Here is a 7194-nt window from a genome sequence, read left to right as displayed (position 1 = left end):
ATCTGGCAGAGAAGTCACAGTGCTCTTGGAGAACATGAGGAAGAGTAATGCATGAAGTCATTTTCTACAGCAGAGGAAATACCAAGAAATCAGTATCCCCAATTATATTTAGAAACCAATAATCAGATACACAGACCCAAGAAGAAAAAATCAGCAATGTGATCTCTCAAATCCCCAGAGCCACACGCATGAAATGAGGCTGAGCTGAGATCTCCCCCCGCACACCAGCCACAAGCAGTCTGACAGGTGTCGGCAGGGAATATTTGCAGGAACAGGGTGGTCTGCGTGGGCAAAAACTCCTCCTGCCTCCAGTTGCTCGGCTGGGCACTGGGGTGGTACCTGGCACCTCTGCAGTCTTCACAGGCCCTCGCCCACAGACCTGGGCGGGACCAGCTCTGCCGTCTCGCTGGGACAGAGTGTGTAGCTCTAGAGGATCTCCTTCAGACAGTGTGGCTGCCTTCCAGGGCTTTTCAGTGCAGAAATGGCAGATTCGGTTCAGGATTACCTTCTGTGTACTCTTCCAAATTGAATATTTAAATATTGCTCTGCATATCTCAGCTCTGCAATTGGTTTTGTATGCTTAAAACTAAGAGTTCAGTACCAGCTGGACTGCACTTTTCAGTATTTCCTATTGATGGCTTGTTGCATCTTTCATTAATCTAAATAAATGCAGAATGGGACTAACATCTAGATGTTTACTTTTACTAGAAAACATACAAGGCTCAGTGCATTAGTCTTTTTGCAGGCACAATAGTGAAGGAATGATTAATTTATTTGCTTGGTGAGCTAAATATGGGCAAATGGCTGAACTCCGTTGGAAATTAAAGTAAGGCCCTCTGGATAAAGATGGCGTTGAATGTCACTTGATTTTTCTGTCAAAATCACCAATGATTATTGCATATATTTGGTTGGCTCATCAGTGATGGACAGAATTCTATTGTTTTAAGAATGAAATGAATCATTAATCGTGAATTCTACGATTTATACATAGTTCAACTTAGTTTCTAAAGCATCATCTTTATTAGATTTATTAGATTTAGTCAGATTGCAAGTACAAGTGTTTTTGCTGCTTAAGCAACAATGTTAACTAAAGATACAGCAATGTGAAAAACAATGAACATTCTCAGCAAGGGTGGAGGAGCACAGGTTTCTTTATAGTTAATGGATTATTTTTTCTGCATTTATTTTTAAAATCTAAATTTCAATGTTTGCTGGGTTGCACTATTTCAGATACCTAGCTGTATGAATCAGATTCTTGGGGCTAAGTGTTCATTTGTTTTTCTTAATTAGGAATATGCAGGGGGAAAATGATAGTGTAGTATGAGATTAGGTCTGTAGATTTTTTGGGGGCTGAACAAGGGGTGAAGTGCCCAACATGCCAGCCAGCTCAGCTTCCCTTCCTACGGAGGGTAGGATTTCGGAGGAAATCTCTAAAATCAGTGTTACTGGTTTACCTGCTGATACAGTGACTGAAGCTCCCCGCCTCCTACTGAGGTTACTCTTTACACAGCAGAAATGTTATGATCCTTGCCAACTTCTCCAACTCTCCAAAGAAAGAAAGAAAGAAAAGAAAATTAATTCAATCAAAGCTGACAGCCAACATGCCATCCTCTCATGTGGCAGTTGAATACTATGGTGTTTTTCTTTGATACTCTGCTTTCTCCCAGCAAATATGTCCGTACCATGAAAATAATGGAAAGTCACGACCTTCAGCATCACCTGTCTGACACCGCAACTTGCTTCCTGCTGCTGCTGTTCCTTGTGTGAATTTTCTTCTTCAGATAATGAAAGTAGAACTGTAGAATCAGGTGTTTTAATAAGTAATGAGCACCCTTCTCAGCCCTATGCTGATGAAACATGGATTAAACACTGAGGCTTTTGAAGGTAAGATGGCTTTGAAAATCCTACTACACATCCAAGTAACTGGCTTGTCCAGTAAATCTGAGGCTGAATGTGAAACAACCCTGAGACAACTGGTGTCTAATTTCCCTCCTATTCAGTATTCCCTACTTTGTAGAGTACATGTATTGCTAGGTTCTCCCGTCTGAAAATGGTTTACATTAGTCTTCTTGCAAAGGTAGATGCAATAAAATGCGTGGTGAAGAGAAGGCCTGAAAGGTAGGGAATTTCCTGAGCTGAGCAGGGTTTGCTCAAGTCACACCGAGTGGTGGGTTCACGTTACGTGTGGTGAGTCTTATTTTCCTTGCAGATAGATTGGTGGCTTTAGAAAATCTCTGAGTCCCTGAAAAAATCTATTTCTGGTGTGTCATTGACTGATGCCAGAGCTCTGTAATTTTGGGGTTTTTTACTTTTAAAAGAACACTGACGAGTCTAGTTTCTGTCATTCAGTCATTTATTTAAACCTGGAACGGGCCCGAACGTCCTTGTACAAGTGAGGAGCAGCTCTATGCTAATTAGCATTCTCTGAGCCTTCATGGCTTATTATTAGCAAGTGCAACTTTTTCCCCTTGAATGTTTTACAGAGCTTTCGTGAGCTTTTTACATCAGCTAGCTTGTCCTTTCAATTTTCTATTATACCTTTTGTAATTGCCTTCTGTCTATATTTGATATGTTGTTGCTTTACTCCAGTAACTTCTATTATCACTTTTAACTGCTATTACTGAGATCAACATGGTTGCATTTTTTACTCTGTTTGCTTTAAATATCACTTTTTCTTTGTTCTGCTCCTTCCTCTCCCACCATCTTTCTGGGAATATTTGAGCTTAGCAATATGATGCTGTCTGAAGTCTTATTTGTTACGTGCATAGCCTAAAACCATGATTACTTTAAGCCCAGTGATATATAATCATAAAGCACTAAACACCCACCAGACCATTATTGAATTTATCACACCTAAGAGCTCAATAAACACTAAAAGATAAACCTGTTTTTTACCGCCTGTGGAAGTCAGCAGGTTGATTCCTCCTTTAATTCTCGTTTTTGTCAATACTGGAATAATTAAATCCCCATCACAGAGACTCTAGTTCCTTCACAGGTCTCTCATTACACCAAGTCTAGCTACATTTCTTTTTTCTTTTTTTTTTTAAAGCATAACATTGTGGTAAGCCACCACCAACTTCCCGCTCCCATCCTTACTATTCTCAGACATAAAAGAAACTAATAGGGGCTTAAATAAAACAAAAGTAAAGGAACTATCTCGTTTCTATGGTCTCTAGCGCTGCACTAACATCGTTTGAAAACACACTCACGTTCTCCACTCCGTAGCACAGAGTTACAAGGAACAGTCTATCATCCTGTCTGGCGTAAGGGAAGACCAACGTTAGTGTCAGCTCTGAAACAGGCTCTGCAAGGATTGTCAGCGTGTATCAATACGCATTCATGCAGCTTGGCGTGCGCATGTAAAGCTCAGTGCAGCAGTCGAGCGGTGATACCTCATTGTGAGCAGATGTGGAACTGGTGATATACAATAAAGCCAGAACTTCACAAAGTAAACAAGCTTCTAAAAAACATATTCATATGTTGTTTTTCAGGTTTATAGGTGTATAAATCTTACCTGTCGTGGTGTTTATATTTTTACTTTTCTCCTCAGTAAATTTGTTCTTGTCTGTCTGTGGCCCAGGTGAGAGGATGGAGTAAGTGATTCTGGGGCAGTTTTGAGCAGTGAGCACTGACAGGACAGGAAATGAGGCCAGGAAGTTCACTTTTTATGGTGTGGATGAACTTCGTGAGGTGACAGTTTTCCTTTCAATGCTTTTTATTTCTGGTGACTGCCAGGGTAGAAGATGACCAAAAAGAGATGTTGGTGCTTTGGGAATTAACTTTCATTTGTCTGTGTGTAACTTCCAGCTCTGCAAGCGGGCACTTTGGTTCATGGATATTCAGATTCTGAGCAGAGACCCATGTGTATGGAGTGGTTCAGCTATTGCGGAAAAGGCAGAACAAATATTTTCCCTCTCTTTTCACAGGGTGCATTACAGAACTGCAGCTCCGCAGAAGGGAGAAACAGCAAGAAGCAGAGACATACTACTGCTAATAACTGTGAAATGACAATGAGATACCCATAGGTCTTGAGGGAAGATGGGATGGTTAATATCATCAGTACTGAACCTGATTTGCATGTACATCACAAAATCCTAAATAAAAACACAAGAGATTTATCCTATACTTCATTAAACATGAATATTCAATAAATTTAATTACTTAATCCTGAATGCAGGCATTTGTCCTTACTGGTGGCTCAGTTAGATGCCTAGCTTATCCTTACTTGCTCACCTTTTTTCTTCTCATGATAAGAGAGTAAGGGGCTTCTAGGACATGATTAACACAGGACATGTTTAATCCCGTGGTGATCATCACCTTAGCTGGATGCTCTGCTGTCCCACATGGACATTATCCTAATCTTCCTTTATATATGAGCCGGTTGCTGTCTTTCTCAGTAACTCAGCATCCTGGAGCACTGAAGGCAGATGTTTAGAGGTACTTCGGTGCTGAAGAGATGGAATTTCTGAAAGGATACAGGCAAGCAAGGCCACATCACAGAGTTCTAATAAAATTTACAGAATTAGATACTTTAAAATATCTAATAAACACCTATTTGCGTTTTTCAGGTACCTTAATAAATCTCTTGACCCTTTGGTCCTGTGAGCCCTGAGCTGTGATCTCACGGTGCTCTTCATGCTGACTTCTTCTGACACTTTGTCCTGTGTCTCCAGAAGACCGAGGCTTTGCCCCAGCAAAATGTTTGTTGTGTAGGGCCAGGCTCAGATGTGGATGTGTGTGTAAGTACAGCTTCAGTCTTTTGGTATGTTTCTGTTGCATTTTAGCTGTGTAGACACACCTTCTATAGCAAAAGATACAAAATACTGAAAAAGCTCAGCTTTTCAGTAAAGATGGCTACACAGTTAGAAGGCTTCCTCTTTGTTACAGTCTTCAGCCATTTAAATATGAGCTGAATAAATGCTGAAAAAAAGTGGCAGAGAAGATAAAAGATGAGGGCACAAATGTATTTGACTATTTAACTTGTATTCCTCATTGTGATGTGCAATGTTTCTTTTCTCCATGAAACTAATTAGTGAAAAATTCCGTCCATATAGCCCTGCCTGAGCTTATTGCTAGGTCAATGAGCCTACGTTCTTTCTGGTAGTGAATGCCGCCTATGATTATTGCATTCATTAATTGTTGTATAGGAAATAATACCTCTGCCTTGATCTATATAAACACATAGATTTCTGTTCCAAATCAAACTTCCTCTGTAACATGTGCTGTTGCTGGGAGGGAAGCAGAGAGCTAGTACAGCATCAAATTAAAGAATGTAATTTCATAAAAATAACCAATGGTAGTTAGTGCTTATTCTATTATGCAAGAAAAATGAGGGCAGACAAGTTGCATTGATTACATACTGGGTGATTTGTAACTCTGAAAACTAAACATTCAGTGTGTCCTGACTGGAGACATGGATGTGCTCTTAGGTCACCGAGCTCTCTTCCATGTGCTCGGGATACAGCAGTAGATGAGGCTGGGCAGGGATCCTCCTTCACGGGCCACAACCTTATTGTTCGGATTGCTGTAGATCCTCCCCGTAGTGGTGATGATGGTAATCTGGGGGACAAAGCCTCAGTGTGAAGGTTGCAGTGCTGAGCTTTGAGGTAAAATCTCATTCGGAGAACTGTTGTCTCTGACCTGCACAAAGACAGTGGGTTCCAGACTAGGAAGAATTAGCTCCTGGCATAAATAGAGCCAAAATCAAGCTGGGCAGTTACTGTAGGAGTACTACCATTATTATGCAACCTTCCTTCCTCTGAAATATCCCACCAAGAGGCCATGAAATCCAGTGACTCCATCTTTCCCAGATGTGGTTTCCAGAGGTTGAAAGCTTGTGCGTGACAGAGATGGCAGCATTGATGGGAGCAACAGGCACTTTTCCTGCCATCTTTTCTCATACAAGGTCCTTAGATCAGACTACTGTTGCTGCTTTCCATCTGCTGATCCTATGTCCCCAGCGCAGAATTGTCCCACAAAGAAAGTAATTCAATGCTGACTTTTCTATAGCACGTTTCGTGCTCAGGTGTCAGCCAATTCACAAACTACATTTTACTCTTACATGGAGAGAGAAGAGTCTAATCCTGCGCTTTCTTGTCTCCTCGAGTTCTTTCTGATCAGCCATTAGAGACATTTCTGAGCTGTTACCTGCGAATTACGCCTTCCAGCTCCTTTGTGAATTTTCTTACATATCTGCAGAACCTTTCTGATCTCCCTTAGTCAGTGTGCTTTTTTTCTTTAATTGTTTAAGCTGCTCCAGTTCTCTAGTTCTGGTGAATATAACCCAGATCTGCATCTAAAATCATTCTTTTCCTAACAAAACTCAGAAAGTAAATTCTAATTCCTTGCATCTTATTAATCTTATTTGCTGTAGTATTTTCTTTAACAATTAGACTAAATGTCAGAGTCTACAGCTGACATCCAATAAGCAGTTTCACACATACTTCACGCCTCAAGAATCCCTCATATTCACTTGCTCTGCAGCTGTAAGGTACGTAACAGTTCCAGCTTCCAAACTCTCATTACCACTTTTCAGAAAAAGTCTTGTCAAGAGCAAGAAAATTTTTAATCTGCTTTTCAAGGACATACTGGAAATGTGTTTTTCTGCAGTGCTAAGTGGCATGGACATTGTCTCAAACTGTTATTTTTGAATACTAGCTGAAGTTTGGACACTTTCTGAAAGCCAAGCTGAAGCCCTAAAGGCCCTACAGTATAAATGGATCAGACAGATAAAAGACAACAGGAAATTCAAGTGTGAGCAGTCGCCAAGATCCAGAGAGGCTGAGGCCCCCATCAGAGTCACTGAACACTGCAGTGCCAGTCCCCAGGTAGCTGCTCCCTGCTAGAGGAGCCACCCCCCCAAACCACGTAGACTCCTGGTGGACAAAGCCTTTGGGTGTCCCTTCAAGAACACAGCATGGTGTCTTCTGGGATCTGGGGAAAAGGGATTGGAAGAAAGCCCATATTGCCACTGAAATCCTTAGTTTTGCCTCTTCTCCTAAAGGCAGGAGCTTGAACTTTATTGATTTAAGATAGAGCAGAGAGAGATGGTCTTTTAAAAAACACGATGATACAGCTCTCCTGAGTGCTTGACAACTTCTTTTGCTTTCTCCTTACCTGACCTCTTCTCAGGTGTACTGCGTCAGTTCTGTTCTCCACATCACAGGAGAAGAGCCGCAGATGTGCTTCTCCTTT

The sequence above is a fragment of the Apaloderma vittatum genome, unplaced genomic scaffold (genome assembly GCF_000703405.1).
Source record: "Apaloderma vittatum isolate BGI_N311 unplaced genomic scaffold, ASM70340v1 scaffold2445, whole genome shotgun sequence".
NCBI classification, from domain to species: domain Eukaryota; kingdom Metazoa; phylum Chordata; class Aves; order Trogoniformes; family Trogonidae; genus Apaloderma; species Apaloderma vittatum.
This window is presented reverse-complemented; position numbering follows the sequence as displayed.